This window comes from Cynocephalus volans, chromosome 8, assembly GCF_027409185.1.
Source record: "Cynocephalus volans isolate mCynVol1 chromosome 8, mCynVol1.pri, whole genome shotgun sequence".
NCBI classification, from domain to species: Eukaryota; Metazoa; Chordata; class Mammalia; order Dermoptera; family Cynocephalidae; genus Cynocephalus; species Cynocephalus volans.
Window position 1 is genome coordinate 38,422,935 of NC_084467.1, and position 16,462 is coordinate 38,439,396.

General features: G+C 39.5%; 1 pseudogene; it reads left to right on the forward strand.

Moving 5' to 3' along the window:
- LOC134384126 (cytochrome P450 4X1-like) overlaps nucleotides 1-16,462 on the forward strand; it is a 93,677-nt pseudogene that overhangs the window by 1,941 nt on the left and 75,274 nt on the right.

Genomic DNA, 16,462 nt, shown 5'->3' on the forward strand with positions numbered 1-16,462 from the left:
CTGTCTCTGTTTGCAGATGATATGATCCTATATATTGAACAGCCTAAAGCCTCTATAAAAAAACTCCTAGAGTTGATAAATGATTTCAGCAAAGTTACAGGATACAAAATCAACACAGAAAAATCAGTAGCATTTCTATACTCCACCAGTGAACATGCAGAAAAAGAAATCAAGAAAGCTAGCCCATTTACAGTAGCCACCTAAAAAATAAAATATTTAGTAATAAAGCTGACCAAAGATGTGAAAAATCTCTACAAATCACTGCTGAGAGAAATTAAAGAGGACACAAGAAGATGGAAAGATATCCCATGCTCTTGGATTGGAAGAATTAACATTGTGAAAATGTCTGTATTACCCAAAGTGATCTACAGATTCAATGTAATTACCATAAAAATTTCAATGACATTTTTCTCTGAGATGGAAAAAGCTATCCAGACATTTATATGGAACAACAAAAGACCACGCAATCCTGAGCAAAAAAAATAAAGTTGAAGGCACAACATTACCTGACTTTAAACTATATTACAAAGCTGTAATAACGAGAACAGCATGGTACTGGCATAAAAACAGACACTTGGATGAATGGAACAGAATAGAAAACCCAGAAATTAACCCATATGCCTACAGCCATCTGATCTTTGACAGAAGCAAGACGTCTACATACTGGGGAAGAGACTGCCTTTTTAACAATTGGTGCTGGGAGAACTGGATACTCATATGTAGGAGAATGAAACTAGACCCGTACGTTTCACCATATACCAAAATCAACTCAGAATGGATTAAAGAATTAAATATACATCCTGGAACAATGAAACTCCTTAAAGAAAACATAGGGGAAACACTCCAGGAAGTAGGAGTGGGTACAGAATTCATGAATAGGACCCAAAAAGCACAGGAAACTAAAGGTAAAATAAACAAATGGGATTATATCAAACTAAAAAGCTTCTGCACAGCAAAAGAAACAATCAACAGAGTAAAAAACCAACCAACAGAGTGGGAGAAAATATTTGCAAAATATACATCTGACAAAGGGTTAATATTGAGAATATACAAGGATCTCAAACAACTTTACAGCAAAAAAACAAATAACCCAATTAAAAAATGGGCAAAGAAGCTGAACAGGCATTTCATAAGGGAAGAGATACGAATGACCAACAGACACATGAAAAAGTGCTCAATATCACTCAACATCTGGGAAATGCAAATCAAAACCACACTGAGATACCATCTCACTCCGGTTAGGATGGTTAACATCCAAAAGACTGAGAATGATAAGTGCTGGAGAGATTGTGGAGAAAAAGGAACTCTCATCCACTGTTGGTGGGTCTGCAAAATGGTGCAGCCTTTATGGAAAATGATATGGTGGTTCCTGAAACAATTACAGGTAGGTCTACCATATGACCCAGTGATTCCACTGCTGGGAATATACCCACAGGAATGGAGATCATCATGCCGAAGGGATACCTGTACTCCAATGTTTATTGCAGCTCTATACACAATAGCTAAGAGCTGGAACCAGCCCACATGTCCATCATCTGATGAGTGGATAAGGAAACTGTGGTACTTCTACACAATGGAATACTACTCTGGTATAAAAAAGAATGAAATACTACCATTTGCAACAACATGGATGGACTTAGAGAAAATTATATTAGGTGAAACAGTCAGGCACAGAAAGAGAAATACCATGTTCTCACTTATATGTGGGAACTAAAAATTAATGAATAAATAAACACACAAACATATAAACGTTGGGGATAGGGGAAGAAGACAGAATAACCACAAAAATTCCTTGAAATATTTAAGTCAAGTGTACAGATATGATGTTGGGGGGGAGGGGAGGTGGTAGAGAGGAACAGGTAAAGGGGCATGAAAATCAAGTACAATGTATTTTGAGAAGTAAAATAAAATAAAATTAAACTAAAATAATTTGTCAAGTAGATGGAGCTGTTATATTTTGGTCTCTCCTTTTTTCTAAATCCACTCCCACTCCTGATTCATTTTTTAAAAATGTGATTTTAGTAATATTACTTTTTACATTCTAGGATGTTGTTGTGGAGCTGTTGGGAGGGAGAGGAAGAGGGGAAAGGGGAAGGAAATGGGATGAAAGAAGGAAGAAGGAGGAGGGGCGGGATGGAGGCCTGTGGCATCCCTTTCATTCCCACAGGGGAGACCATGGGGCTTCCAGTGGTGGCTTGCTCATTGCCAGGCTGGATGCAGATGTCAGGGGTGTGCAGCAAAAGTCCTTGCCCTCCACCATCCCAGCTCGGGAACCTGGGGCCCTTCTTGCTGCAACTTGGTGGTCATCACTGGGCTGGCTGCATGTGTTGGGGTGGCGTGGTTGAGGCTCTTGGCCCCCCACCACCACAGGTTGGGAGAGCCAGGTCGCATCCCATGGTGGCTCGGTGGTTGCTGCAGGGCTGACTGTGGGTGTTGCAGGGGCATGGCCGAGGCCTGAGGTCCCCCACCACCCTGGCTCGGGAGAGCCCAGGGCACTTTCTGTGGTGGCTCGGTGGTTGCCACTGGGCTGACTGCAGGTGTTGCTGGGGCAAGGCTGAGGCCTGAGGCCCCCCACTGCCCCAGCTAGGAAAGTCTGGAGTGCTTTCTGCCGTGTCTTGTTGGTCATCACTGGGCTGGCTGTGTATGTTTAGGGACATGGCCGAGGCCCTCATACCCCACCCTCAGGATTGGTTGGAAGTGTCTGGGGGGCATTGCTGAGGCCCCCTGCCCTCCTCCCTTTCTGGCTTGGTAGCCCAGGGACTTCGGTCCTTCTGGGTGTTATAGGTGTTCTTTTGTGAAATGAGACCTTTACTAATTAATATCAAACTTTGTCTGTGGTTGCGGGTACTTTTTTTCCTTTCATTTCTATGTTGGATTAGTTGCTGTTTCCACCATTTAAACTCTGCGCTGGAACTAATTTGTTGTCCTTTGCTTACATTTAAAATGGGGGAACTTCCTGTGGGGACCAGCACTTTAGCTCTGTGGTTAAGCTAAATTGCTGCTTTGCTGCTGATTCCCTAGGGAAGGCTTTTTGTGCAGCTCAGGTTTTAATGGTTGATTTTATAGGTACTTCCAGTTCTAGTGAAATCTGGTTCACCTGGGTTGTGTAGAAACAATTGTCTGGGCCTGAGTCTTTTCATCAAACTGCACCCCATGCAATTCTATATTCTTGACTAGTCTCTTCTGAGTGGTGCTATGCTGATTGGGGTACAGATCTGCTGTCCTTGCTGTGTCCCAGTGTTTTCCTGGTGGGCCTGTCTCCCCCACTGCTCGTGCTACATACACTTCCCATGGGACGGGCCATGTGCTGGTCCCTTGCAATGACTCACCAGCCTTTTGTTCAGTTCTTGTGGCTCCTTGCTCCTATGTGGGTCCACAGGAACCCTATTAGTGGTCTTGCTGTCCTGGGGGCCACCAAGGCCCTCTTCTCCCCTGTCGCTTCCAAGCAAATTCATCTGAAAGGCACAACTGCGGCTTTTTTCCAGCTCCTGCTCCGTGCACTCAGCAGTTCCAGCCTGGAAACAGCCGGGATTCAAAACGGTCTGAGGGGTTTTTTCTTTCTCTCATCATGGCTTCTCCCACCTTCATGCACTCCATAGGTCTCTCCTCCTCTTCTCCTGAGCTCTAGCAGCCCCAGCTTGCCTCTCATTGCTTTTTTATAGTTGTAAATTGGTTGATTTGTGAGAGAGAGTGATGCTGGGGACCGTCTATTCTGCCATCTTGACCGGAAGTCAGAACTTTAAAAATATAAAAATAAAAGGTTTTCCACCAAAAAAAAAAATTGTAAAATATGTTTTCACACTATACTATAGCTTCAAAATTGATAAAGCAAAAATGGACATTAGAACTAGAAAAAGAAATAAAGAAATTCACAATCAGAGTGGAAGACTTAACACAGTACTACTCAAAGCATGGTCCACAGAACAGTCCATAATGAGATAATTATAGAAACTGAGCATAAGCATTTAGAAAATATTATAGCAACCTGACATTGCTGTAATTTCTTACTATTTTTCACGAAAGTAAAAGTACACAATAGACTGGAGATAAACTGGTTCTTCACCACAGATGGCTTGAGAAGCATTGCTTTAACCCATCACTCTCAGTAGTTGGTAGAACAGATCTGTTGGACCATTTTCAGTTTTTCCCAACTTCTGATTGACTGCTCCTTCTTAATTCCAGATGCTGAGAGGAATGGGGATGGAAATCAAACTCTGATTAGAAATAGAGTAATTGGAAGTTCAAGAATGAGAAGTTTAGAAAAAGTCAATAGGTTGAAAGAAAAAAATGTTAACATTCAGAGCAATAACTTAAAGAAGAAGTAGGCTAAAGGAAGGGCTTGTTCAACCCCAGGTCTCTTCCCTCGCCCCATGTAACACCTACTTAAATTTCACAAGACATCAGAGGTTAATTTTCAGGAGAAACTAAACCAGAGAGGCTTTGGGACTTGAAGAAACCAGGCATTGTTTAAGGTAGGGGTGAGGCATTGAGCTAAAAATAGGGGATTAAGTGAAGGATTGCCTAACGCGTGATTAGATTTTCTAGCTCCCTTTCTTTCCCTGCTCCCAGAATGCCAGCAGTCACCTGGCATCTTACTAAGTAGAAGAAAGGCAGAGTCTTCCCTAAGAAACAGAAGAAAGATACATATCTCAGGTCATCCAACAGGTTTGCTATCAGGACGCTCTCCACGAAAGTTCTCACCATGTGTGCAAGACTTCCAAACATCCTTAGTGCCCCACTCAACAGCACTTGCATGTTGAGACCTGCCCTCTTCCTATTCTTGGGACCTGACACTATGTGAGCTAGGCCAGGCTTGCCAGCTAGTCTGCTGAAAGAAAATGGAACAGGTGGAAGAGAACCAAAGCACTCGAAATGGCAGCCAACCTTTACTTAATCCAGCAGCTAACCACAGATGCCCAGCCAAAGTCAACTGATTCTAGCCCAGAACTGCAAAACCTCATAGCCTAGCCCAGCCTGAACTGCCGACCCACAGAATCATGGGCTAAATAAATGTTGTTGTCTTAAGCCACTAAGTTTTAGTGTGGTGTTTTCATGCATTATAAGGCAATTGATGCAAGAACAAATGGAGAAGATACAGCTCTTGGAAATTAAAATTATGCCAGCGAGATTTAAAAAAAATCTTTGCAGTTGAAATTGTAGGAAGATAAAATCAAGTTGCAAAGATTTTTTTAAACATAGAGGTTCAATCCAGGAGTTTCAGGATCCAAACAATAGGGGTCCCAGAAAGAGAGAAGAGAGAAATTGAGAGGGGGAGGGGAAGGAGAAGTATCAAAGAAATTGTAATGTTCATTGTTGGTGGACTGTCCATAATTCTTCATTCTTAACTTCAGTGCACACCATAATCAGCACCTGCATTTATTAACCTGAGGGCTTTCCCTGGCCAGTGGAGCCTGCTTTGCTACCTGCATAACAGGCCAGAAGTGCTGGGGATTTCACACCCCCCCACCCAGAAGCAGCCCTCCACCAATTGCTGGGTTAAATGGTAACTTTATGTTTAACTTTTTAAGGAGCTGCCAGACTGTTTTCCAAAGTGGCTGCACCATTTTACCTTCCCAATAGCCATGTATGAAGGTCCCAATTTTTCCACATCTTTTTCAACATTTGTTATCTGTCTTTTTGATTACAGCCATCTTAGTATTAAAGTGTTATCTCGTGATTTTGATTTGCATTTCCCTGATTACTGATGATATTGAACATATTTTCGTATTTCTTGTTGGCCATTTGTATATCTTCTTTGGAGAAATGTATATTCACATCACTTACCCATTTTTATTTTTATTTATTTATTTATTTATTTTTATTTTTATTTTTTTGTCTTTTTCGTGACCGGCGCTCAGCCAGTGAGTGCACCAGCCAGTCCTATACAGGATCCGAACCCGCGGCGGGAGCGTCGCTGTGCTCCCAGCGCCGCACTCTCCCGAGTGTGCCACGGGCTCGGCCCCACTTACCCATTTTTAATTGGGTTATGTGTCTTTTATTATTGAGATATAAGAGGTTTTTTCATGTAGTCCAGATACAAGTCTCTTCTCAGATATATGCGTTGCAAATATAGTCTCCCATTCTGTGGGTTGTGTTTTCACTTTCTTTGTAGTGTCATTTGGAGAACAAAAGTTTTGAATTTTAATGAAGTCCAATTTATCTTTCTTTCTTTTCTTTTCTTTTCTTTTTTTTGGTTTTGTTGTCATATGAAGAAACCATTATCAAATCCAAAGTCAAATTCCTATGTTTTCTTCTAAGAGTTTTATAGTTTTAGCTTTTACATTTAGCTTTTTGTATTTTGTGTGGGATAGTCATAAAACTTCATTCTTTTGCATGTGGATATCCAGTTGTCCCAGCACCATTTGTTTAAAAGACTATTCTTTCCCCATTGAATTGTTTTGGGCCCTTGTCAAAAATCAATTGACCATAAGCATGAAGTCTGTTTCTGAGTTTTCACTTCTATTCCATTGACCTATATGTTTGTAGTTATGCCAGTACCACACTGCCTTAATTACTGTTGCTTTGTAGTAAGCTTTGAAATCAGGAAGCGGGAGTCCTCTGATATTGTTCTCTTTCAAGATGACTTACGTAGTTCTGGATCCTTGAGTTTGTATATGAATTTTAGGATCAGCCTGCCAGTTTCTACAAAGAAGCCACCTGGGGTTCTCATAGGAATTGCATTGAATCTTTAGGTCTATTTGGGGAGTGTTACCATCTTAATGATATTAAGTCTTTCAATCCATAAACATGGGATATCTTTCCATTTATTTAGGTCTTCTTGAATATTTTTTTAACAATGTTTTGCAGTTTTAAGAGTATAGGTTTTGCATTTAGAAAAATATTTATTCCTGAGTGTTTTATTCTTTCTGATACTATTGTGTTTTAATTTCATTACAGGTTGTTTATTATATTCATGGTGCTTTAAAGTCCATATTTCCTCTTGAGTATCACTAAATTATTTTTTGTGTTTTAGAGAGGCTTGTATCATAATTTTTCAGATTAGAGATGGTTGACATGTCAAGCTGTCTAACATTACCAACCCTGCCCATTTACCCAGGTCAGGTTCCTTTTGCTGATGCACTACTCAGGAAGTCACAAGAAAAGGATGGAACTATTTTACACAGACAATCACATTTTAAGTATAGTCATAATGTTCCAGAAGGAGAAGGTGTGTGTAGGGAAAGGTCCCTATAAAACAAGAAATTTCATTTCTTGCTCTGTCACACTGGTCTTCTCACTTTTCCTTAGACATGACAATCAAATTTCTCCCTGAGAGATTTGAACATGATCATCCATGGTTAGAATGCCCTCCCTACACTTTTTTCAGGCCATTGAACACGTCATCCCCTGAGAGAGGCCTGCCCTGACCACTCAAACTAATATAGGGCCTCCAGTGGTCTCTATTCCCTAATTCTGTTTTTATTATCTTGGCACTTATTACCCTCTGATACTATATTGTGTACTCTTTTGCTTGCTGGGGGTATTATCTACCCCCCAATAAAATATAAAATACATAAGCGAAGGGTCTTTGTTCACTACTATAAATCCAGTGGTTGGACAGTTCCTGGTGCATAGTAGGTGCTCAATGAATATTTTCTTGAAAGTACAAATAAATTAGGTGCTAAACAAATTCATTTGGTCAAAGATCTATTGACTGTATAGAATAAGCCAGATGGTTTGACATTTATTCAGTAGGTCAGTGAAACCTAGCCAGCATGTGGGATCTAGGATATCTAAGCAGGTGTGTCTTTGGTGTGTGTGTGTGTGTGTGTGTACTTGGATATAATGCAGGGAACATCTGTGTAGTTAAGTAGTAAAGCACTTGGACTCCAGAGTTAAATCTGAATTTGAGTCCTTACTACTGGTTGCCAGCTGTGCAATCTTGGAAAGATTAGTTAACCTAGTCTCTAAGGCTTAATTTCCTCATCTGTAAAATAGGGATTGTAATTGTGTCTACTTTCTCGTGTTCCTGATATAAATATTAAATGATATAAAACATGGAAATCACTAAGCAGAACTTAGTTCATAGCAGTGCTTGTTAAATGTTGGCTATTACTATTTTGGGGGGCACTATGCATTTTTTTGAACACTTTTGAGCAATGTTTCCAAAACTTGTAATTCCTATTTTAAAATGTATTTCCATGTTGTTGTGGGGTTGAAGAAGTATAAATTAATTTATATATATATTACAGGATTCATAATAACTTTACAGTAAAAAACCAAATAATCCAATTAAAAAAATGGTCAAAGGAGCTGAATAGACATTTCTCAAAGGAGGACATACAAATGGCCAACAGACACATGAAAAAATGCTCAACATCACTCAGCATCCGGGAAATGCAAATCAAGACCACTTTGAAATATCATCTCACCCTAGTTAGACTGGCTATAATGAAAAAGACTGAGAATAACAAATGCTGGCGAGGATGTGGAGAAAGGAGAACCCTTCTGCACTGTTGGTGTGATGGTAAATTAGTACAGCTATTATGGAGAACAGTATGGAGGTTTCTCAAACAACTACAGATAGAACTACCCTATGATCCAGCAATCCCACTACTGGCTATATAGCCAGAGGATTGGAAATGATCATGTCGAAGGGATACCTGCACTCCCATGTTTATTGCATCTCTATTTACAATAGCTAGGCTACAGAACCAACCTAAGTGCCCATCAAAGGATGACTGGATAAGGAAAATGTGGTATATATACAAAGTGGAATACTACTCAGCCATAAAAAAGAATGAAACTCTGCCATTTGCAGCAACATGGATGAGCCTGGATAAAATTATGCTAAGTGAAACAACCCAGGTGCAGAAAGAGAAATACCACATGTCCTCACTCATAAGTGGGAGCTGAATCCATAAATAAACAAATAAACAATAAAGAGACACAGAGAGAGATAAAGAAAGAAACAACAATCACAATAATGCATTAAACTTTTTGAAAGAGAGAAAAGAACTGTGGTTACTAGAGGTGGAAAAGGGGAGGGGAGGAGGAGAGGAAGGAGGGTTAACAAGAAATCGGTTAAAGGACACGAAGAATGATTATGTACTGTAATGATGAATAAGCTAACTATGCTGATCTGACCATCACATGTTGTACACAACTACTGAAAGTCAGCTTTGTACCCCACACATAAGTATAATAAATTATCCTTTAAAAAAAAACTATAGAAAACTAAGTAAACAAAAAACAAGGCAATATTACCTTTGACAAAAACAAAAAGTTGTGTAAGAAGGAAAATGTAATACTCATAGTAGTCCACATGGCTTATCTATGCGTAATATTTATATAGCCATAAACATGTAAACATCAATATTGATTCAACAAAAATGATTACTATATCTGCACTAGAAGAATGGGGGAAAGGAATTATGGGAGTGAATGTAGGAGATTATGGGTTAGTATGAGTAAGCAAAATGCTCATTTTCTAGTGTAGAGAGTCAAAAGGTACTATCTAAATTAAAAAATCAAGAACTAGCCATATATGTTTGATACTTAGAAATAAGGAGGTAAATATTAGAATAAATAGTTAAAGACTTGAAAGCCATTAACTCTGTTACAGAGACACTCAGATGGTTCTACTTGAATAGGAGACTGGTATTTTTCATTATAAATCATGAATTTTTACAATGTGTTAATTTGATATAAATAAAATTCAATTTTTAACAAAAAATAAGCTTTCTGTCCTTTTTGTCCAGTCGAGAGTTACTAAAAATGTAACCAAATACTTTCATGTTGCTGGGGATGTCCGTGACAATTTTTGACCTAAACAATCTTCATGTTAGGTTATAATTTCCATGAAGGCAAGGACTTCGTCTTACTTATGTTTCTCTGTGTCTCGATTGCCTGGCATATGCAATAGGCACTCAGTAAACGTTTGTTTGTTTGTTGTTTGTGAATGTATAAGTGAATAAATATTCACATTCTTGGAAACCACCTTTCTGGGTAGTCAGTGGGTTCTTGTCACTGGCTTGATTGTGGGAATGTTAGCAAAAAAGAGCCTGCAGCATTTCGGGAACTAGATTTCAAGATACTCAACTTTTTAGTGGCTCTAAACTACCCAGAGAGCACTTCTTGGGTTACAGTGGCTCACTGACAGCAGGAAATTGGGTCTTTTACCTCTTCTGAGGATAAGAACACAAGGAAGAATTTGCCAGCCTTAAGATTTCTTTGCAGGTGGGGATGACCCCTTGATTATGCTCAAGTGTGTGGACATGCACATTCAAACACATGCATGCAGGTGCCCTCCACTTTACACAACAAACAAAGTTAAATGAATTTTATTTTTGATGATTTAGAGGACTATTTAAATGAGCCATTATTAATCTGCTTATAAAAGCAAAATGTCCTTCTCTGATGGTATTATTTGCACTGTAATTTATAAATGTTAGAAGCTGAGAATTTTGGACTTGAGTTTGCTTCAAGCTTCAGATACCTGTATAAACAGGCCTTCTACTGTTGTATTGGGAAAGAATTAGATTTTCTTTGTAGATAGAATTGGCATGTTTTTAGAGAGAAGTATTTACTCTTAAGTCATGAGAAAGAATGAATGACCATGATTAGAGAGAGGAATAGGGAGAAGGAACAGTGAGCTGGATGGTGGGTCATTTTCAATTGACTAACTGCCTCCCACATAGAAACGACATCTCTTTTGGCCTGCAGACCCCACTCCTCATCTAAGTGTGTGATATTGGGATGTTGGCAGGTGAGAATGTGACTCGGCTCACGTCATGCTCTGTTGGGAAAATAGCTCACCGTATATGTCATTCCACAGTGACTTGGTCTGGGGGCATAACTTATACCTCTATTGAGAAGGTAAATACAGTATCCTTGTTTAGAAAATTATCTCTCAAGCTTAGAAATCTCTAAGAAAGCATGATCACTCACTTCCAGAAAAGGGGTCAATCTCCTCTGTCTGTGCAACCCTATCCAGGCCCCAAACTCAGATTGTGTCTGTGAGAGGAGACATTCCAGCCTGGCAGGTTCTCTAATTTTCTTTACTTTTTTCACTGCAGTTTCTTCAGGATGATAAAATGGAGAAGCTTGAGGAAGTTGTTGAAAAATATCCTTTTGTTTTCCCTTGCTGGGTTGGGCCCTTTAATGCATTTTTCTTTATCTATGACTCAGATTATGCAAAGACATTTCTGAGCAAAACAGATAAGAAAAGGGGCAAATGTCAGGGACCCAATCCTCCTAGGAGTTTAATGCACAGTACCCAGAATTCTGAAGCAAAGATTAGTGTTAGGCCTTTAAGAGACACTGGAGCATGCATAGCAAGGTAACAAGTTTCCCATCTGTACCGAAGGGGATTCCCACATCCTCCCCAGTCCCTTGTCTAGTTCAGGACTCCATGGGTCCTCTGAAGTCAGTGTACCTTAAAGCCCAGCTGGCATTACCAAACTCGCCATGGGCTTCCTTTACCTTTTTTTGGTTTTGTGACTTCAGCGTCGGCAGCACACCCCACACCCACCTCCTTTCTCGAGCACAAGTCTTCAGGGGAAATCAGGAGTAGCTCTGCCTCTGTGACTTCAGTATGTAAACCCTAATGCTAAATCATGAATTTACCAGTAAACCTCTTGACTGTCATCCAAATTTTGGTTTTCCTTTCTGCATATTTCTCAACTATGTACCCTTCTGGGGCATTGGTCATCTACCTCCCCATCCAATGCATTGTGGCTTATCTCAACACAACACCAAACGTCTAGTTTTTGTTCTGTCAGCTTTGTAAAATGAGGGTCTCATATTCTAATCTTCTTTCTTGTGCCATTGTATCCATCACCCTTAGTAAAACCTAATAAAAGAAAACGACCTTTCCCTGAACGTCTCCATGTTTCCCAGTCTCCCTGGTCTGATTTGTCTCATGGTCACCTCCTAAGGACAAGAGCTGTTAAACACCTCCACGTTAGGCTTTACAAGAAAACCAAGAGGCATTCATGCCCCACTATTCGGTGTCTGCAGCCCCTGCTCTAATAGTTAATTTGCCTATGAAAAAGTATATATGTGGTCCCAACTCCTGTTCTGGAAACTTTGCAACAACAGGCAATCTGTTTCTGTGGGAGGAAACATAAACAAGGGAAGAATCTGGGTTTGTGTACCCGTCTCCGTTCTGGGGCTTGCTATTCTCTGCCTGAACCAAGATTTCTGGTTTCTCCGGCTGCCAAGGGCTGCAGGGAGTTAGCCCTGGGCTCCTTTTTGCTCACTATTTGAGGGTAGTGCAGCCGAATGAAGAAAACCTTCACTGACTAACTGGTTTTGAAGGCTCTCTCTAACGCTGTCTTTTGTTTCCTCTGCTTGACTTTGCAGATCCTGAGTCCCAGTACGTGTGCAAGTTCTTAATTCCGGGTATGTGTATGTATTTGCGAATGAGAGGTGTAACCCACTCTTGCTTGAAGTCCTCTTTTCATAGTAGACTATGCCTGAGAAACTCAAATCTAAATCCAAGAGCATTAAAAGTGGGGTAGAATGATTCTGAAAGTTATCTAAGGGGGAGGTCAAAGGGGAGCTCTCAGGTCAACACAACACAAGTTGTGAGAAAGTCTCTTCATCCATTTCTCTCCCCAAGTCCCATTCTCAAGGCAGTATATATGTGAATCTGACCTTGCTCTTCTTTAAATTGCAGTCTGGCCATTCCTTTCTTTTTTTTTAAAAAATCTTTTCTTCTTTCTTATTTCCCTGGATCTTTTTCTTTCTTTTAGGAATTTCTTTATTTCTATATAAAAATCAGTAAATTTTGCTCTAAAATACAGTTTAACAATATTTTGTGAGCAGATAAATTAAACTCTTTAGTTGTAATAATTGGTATTTATATTAGGCAAGGAAGGAATTAAATGAAAGAATAGAGGCTTGTATACAGAACTCTTTAGATTTGAATCCTGCTCCCCATCCCCACTGACTAGACAAATGTAATCTTGGGGAAGTCATTTACTCTCTCTATGTCTCGGCTTCCTCATCTTTGAAAATGAGGGTGAGAGTCACACTGCTGGGCTGTTGTGGGGATTAAATGACACATATTTTCAGCACTTAGTGTAATGGGCAGCACTGCACCAGCTCTAGATGATGCATCAGAGCTTGGCATGTTGTAAGAGCTCAGAGAATGTTGTCAGTTATGTATTAATAAGCTTGAAACTTCTTTTGAAGCCAAATCTGTAATGACTATTCTGGCAGTAGAAGATTGTGAAGCACAAGCCTTGATAAGTCTTGTATCATTCATAGACCAGGGTTCAAGGTGAGATATCTGGGGACAGAGCGGACACTCTTGTCTAGTTCCTTGTGAATTTATGTTCACAGTATATTTTATGGATTGGTTGGGAGTGGATAGGAGATGAATTTATTTGTTGTGTTTTTACTGTGAGCTGGGGAATGGGTTGGGTCCCTTACGTATGCACCTTCATTTCATCTGCACAGCAACACAGTGAAGTAGGTTTTTACTGTCATGCTTCATTGCTGAGGAAACCAAGCCTCAGGAAGGTTAAGTAACTCGCTCAGTTACTACATAGGTAGTAATTGGTAATTTGGGGATTAGTACTGTCATGTTGCTGGGCTTTGAAACTTAGACTTCAGAACTCTTTCTCATCGTGTTAAACACATCCATCCCAGATGTAAGCATCAAAACTCACCTCCATCATAACATATGATATTCCACTGTTTCACGACTACCTGTGGGTCACAGTCACTCTATGCTGTCTGTGTTCCTCATCTCCTCTTCTTCATTTCATCCAATAAAATGGCATGAATGTTTGTGCCTTTTATTTCTCAAGGAAAAGGACTATTGAGTCTAGAAGGGCCCAAGTGGTTCCAGCACCGTCACCTACTAACTCCTGCCTTCCATTTTAACATCCTGAAAACATATGTCAAGGTGATGGCCCAGTCTGTGAACATGATGCTGGTAAGTGAAGGGGGAAAGTGCTCTGGGGCATTGCAAAATGCTTCCAACAGGGGCTGCAGTAGGCATCTAGTGGGTAGTGAAAAGTCAAAAGTCAATGATTTCTAGAAATTAATCAATGTACAAGTATCCATTGAGCAATAGGTGTCTATATAGGTCTTTGTTATGTTATTTGGATGAAGGAGGAGGAGGAGTAGAAGGAAAAGGAGGAGAAGATTTGGTCATCTGTCTTAGGTATATTTTGAGACGCTAAGGCTACCAGTAATTCAAGAACCAAGTAGTGAGATTCAGACAGGAAGTGCTGTAGGTGACAGGTGAGGAAGCCAGCATCAGATTCAGAGAAGACTCAGATTTAACATGAAATATGAGCTGGACTTGAGTACGTAGATAATATGGATGGGAGAATCATTGCCCTATACCAAGGCCATAGAGAGATTCGCTCATGTTTTTGTCTAGTACTTATATGTTTTTATTTTTTTTTGCATTTAGATCTGATTCATTTAGAATTTATTCCTATGTATGGTGTGAGGTATTGATCTGATTTTTCCAAATGATTATCCAGTTTTCCCATGAACATTTATTAAAAAGTTCACTTTTCCAGTGATTTTAGATAACCACCTTTTATCATATTCCAAACTGGCATATGTACTTGAATGTGTTTCTGGATTTTCTCTTCTGTTTTATTGGTCTACTTAGGAATGTGCTAAAACCATACTGTTTTTAATTAAAGAGGCTGTGTAGGTTTTTTTTAAAAAACATTAATGGACTTTATTTTTAGAGACGTTTCAGGTGTGTGGAAAAATTGAAGAGAGAGGACAGAGAGTTGCCGTATTCCTCCTCACCCTACCCTTCCATTGAGTTTCCTTTGTTATTAACATCTTGCATTAGTTTGGTACATTTCTTGTCATTGATGAGCCAATATTGGTACATTGTGATGAATTAAACTCCATAGTTAACTTAAGGGTTCACTCTTTGTGTTGTACGTGCTATAGGTTTTGACAAATGTATAATGGTATGTATTCACCATTACAGTATTACACAGAATAGTTTCTCTGCCTTAAAAAATCCCCTGTGTGCTTCATGTATTCATCCCTCACTCTCTCCTCCAGAACCCCTGACAATGATTAATTTTTTTTTTTTTTTTGCTAGCTGTATAGTTTTGCCTTTTCCATAGTGTGAGACTGGCTTCTTTCACTTAGCAATATGCATTTAAAATTCCTTCATGTATTTTTGTGACTTGATAGCTCATCTGTTTCTGTTACTATGTAATGATCTATTGTATAGGTGTACCACAGTTTGTTTACCATTTGCCTATTGAAGAACATTTTGGTTACTCTCAAGTTTTGCTACTGTAAACATTTGTGTGCAGGTTTTGGGGGCACATAAGCTTTCAACTCATTTGGGTGAATATGAAGGGGTGCAATTACTGTATCTTATGGTAAGAGTATGTTTAGTTTTGTAAGAAACTGCCAAACTGTCTTCCAAAGTAGCTGTACCATTTTGCATTGCCACCAATGCAATGGACGAGAGTTCCCGTTCTTTCACCTCCTTGTCAGCACTTGGCATTGTCAGCATTTTGAATTTTAGCCATTCTAAAGCATGTAACAATCAGGATCCTAGAAGGAAATTGATGATGCACTCAAGTTGAGATCTATTTTCTTTGTAAGGGAACTATTTACAAAGGTATGGGCAGGTTTTAGGAAAAGAAAAATGGAGAAATACATGACAGAAATGCTTATCATTTCTAGTCTTGATGTGACATGAGAGAGTTATAGAACATGAAGAGAAAGAGCTTTGGGAAAAAGGCCATCAGCCATAGCCATGGTAGAGCATGCAGCCAACCTGAGGAGCCCAGGGAATAAATACCCTGAACTCTCTTCCCACTCTCCAGATCTCCTGGCTTTTATTGTCAAAACCAACAGAAAACCATGTGGTTCAGCTTCCTGATCCCAGGATAGAGTAGGAAAAAAAGAAGAGAGGATTTGGACAGGCAAAAAAGATGTGCAGCCATCCTGAGTTCCTTGATTCAGTGTTCTCGAAACACAACATGTACTGGTTCTTTCCTTTGCAATGCATCACTAGGGTTTAAGATCTATTACACGTAAAGGGGAAGCTGGACTATGTGTCTTGGTAAGAACTGACCACATAATCATTTTGGCTTGACTTCTAAGTGAGTGCACTCTTACCTCCAAAGTGAAAATAATACTGCTTGTATTTTTACTTCCCCCTTACTTAGTCCAGACAAGGTCTGCAGGTCTAGAGTTCCACTGTCCAGTGCAGTAGCATTAACCACATGTGCCTATTAAGCACTTGAAATGTGGCTAATTGGAATTCAGATGTGCTTCCAGTACAAAATACACCCTGGAATTTGAAGACATAGTACCCAAAAATGTGAAGTATTTCCTTAATAATTATTTATATTGATTACACGTTGGAATTATTTTTTTGTTAAATGAATTGTATTATTAAAATTAATTTCACATTTAAAAATGTGGCTACCAGAATATTTTAAATTACAATGTGTGGTTTGCATTGTATTTCTATTGATCAGTGCTAAGTAGTAGCTTAAGAAATGTG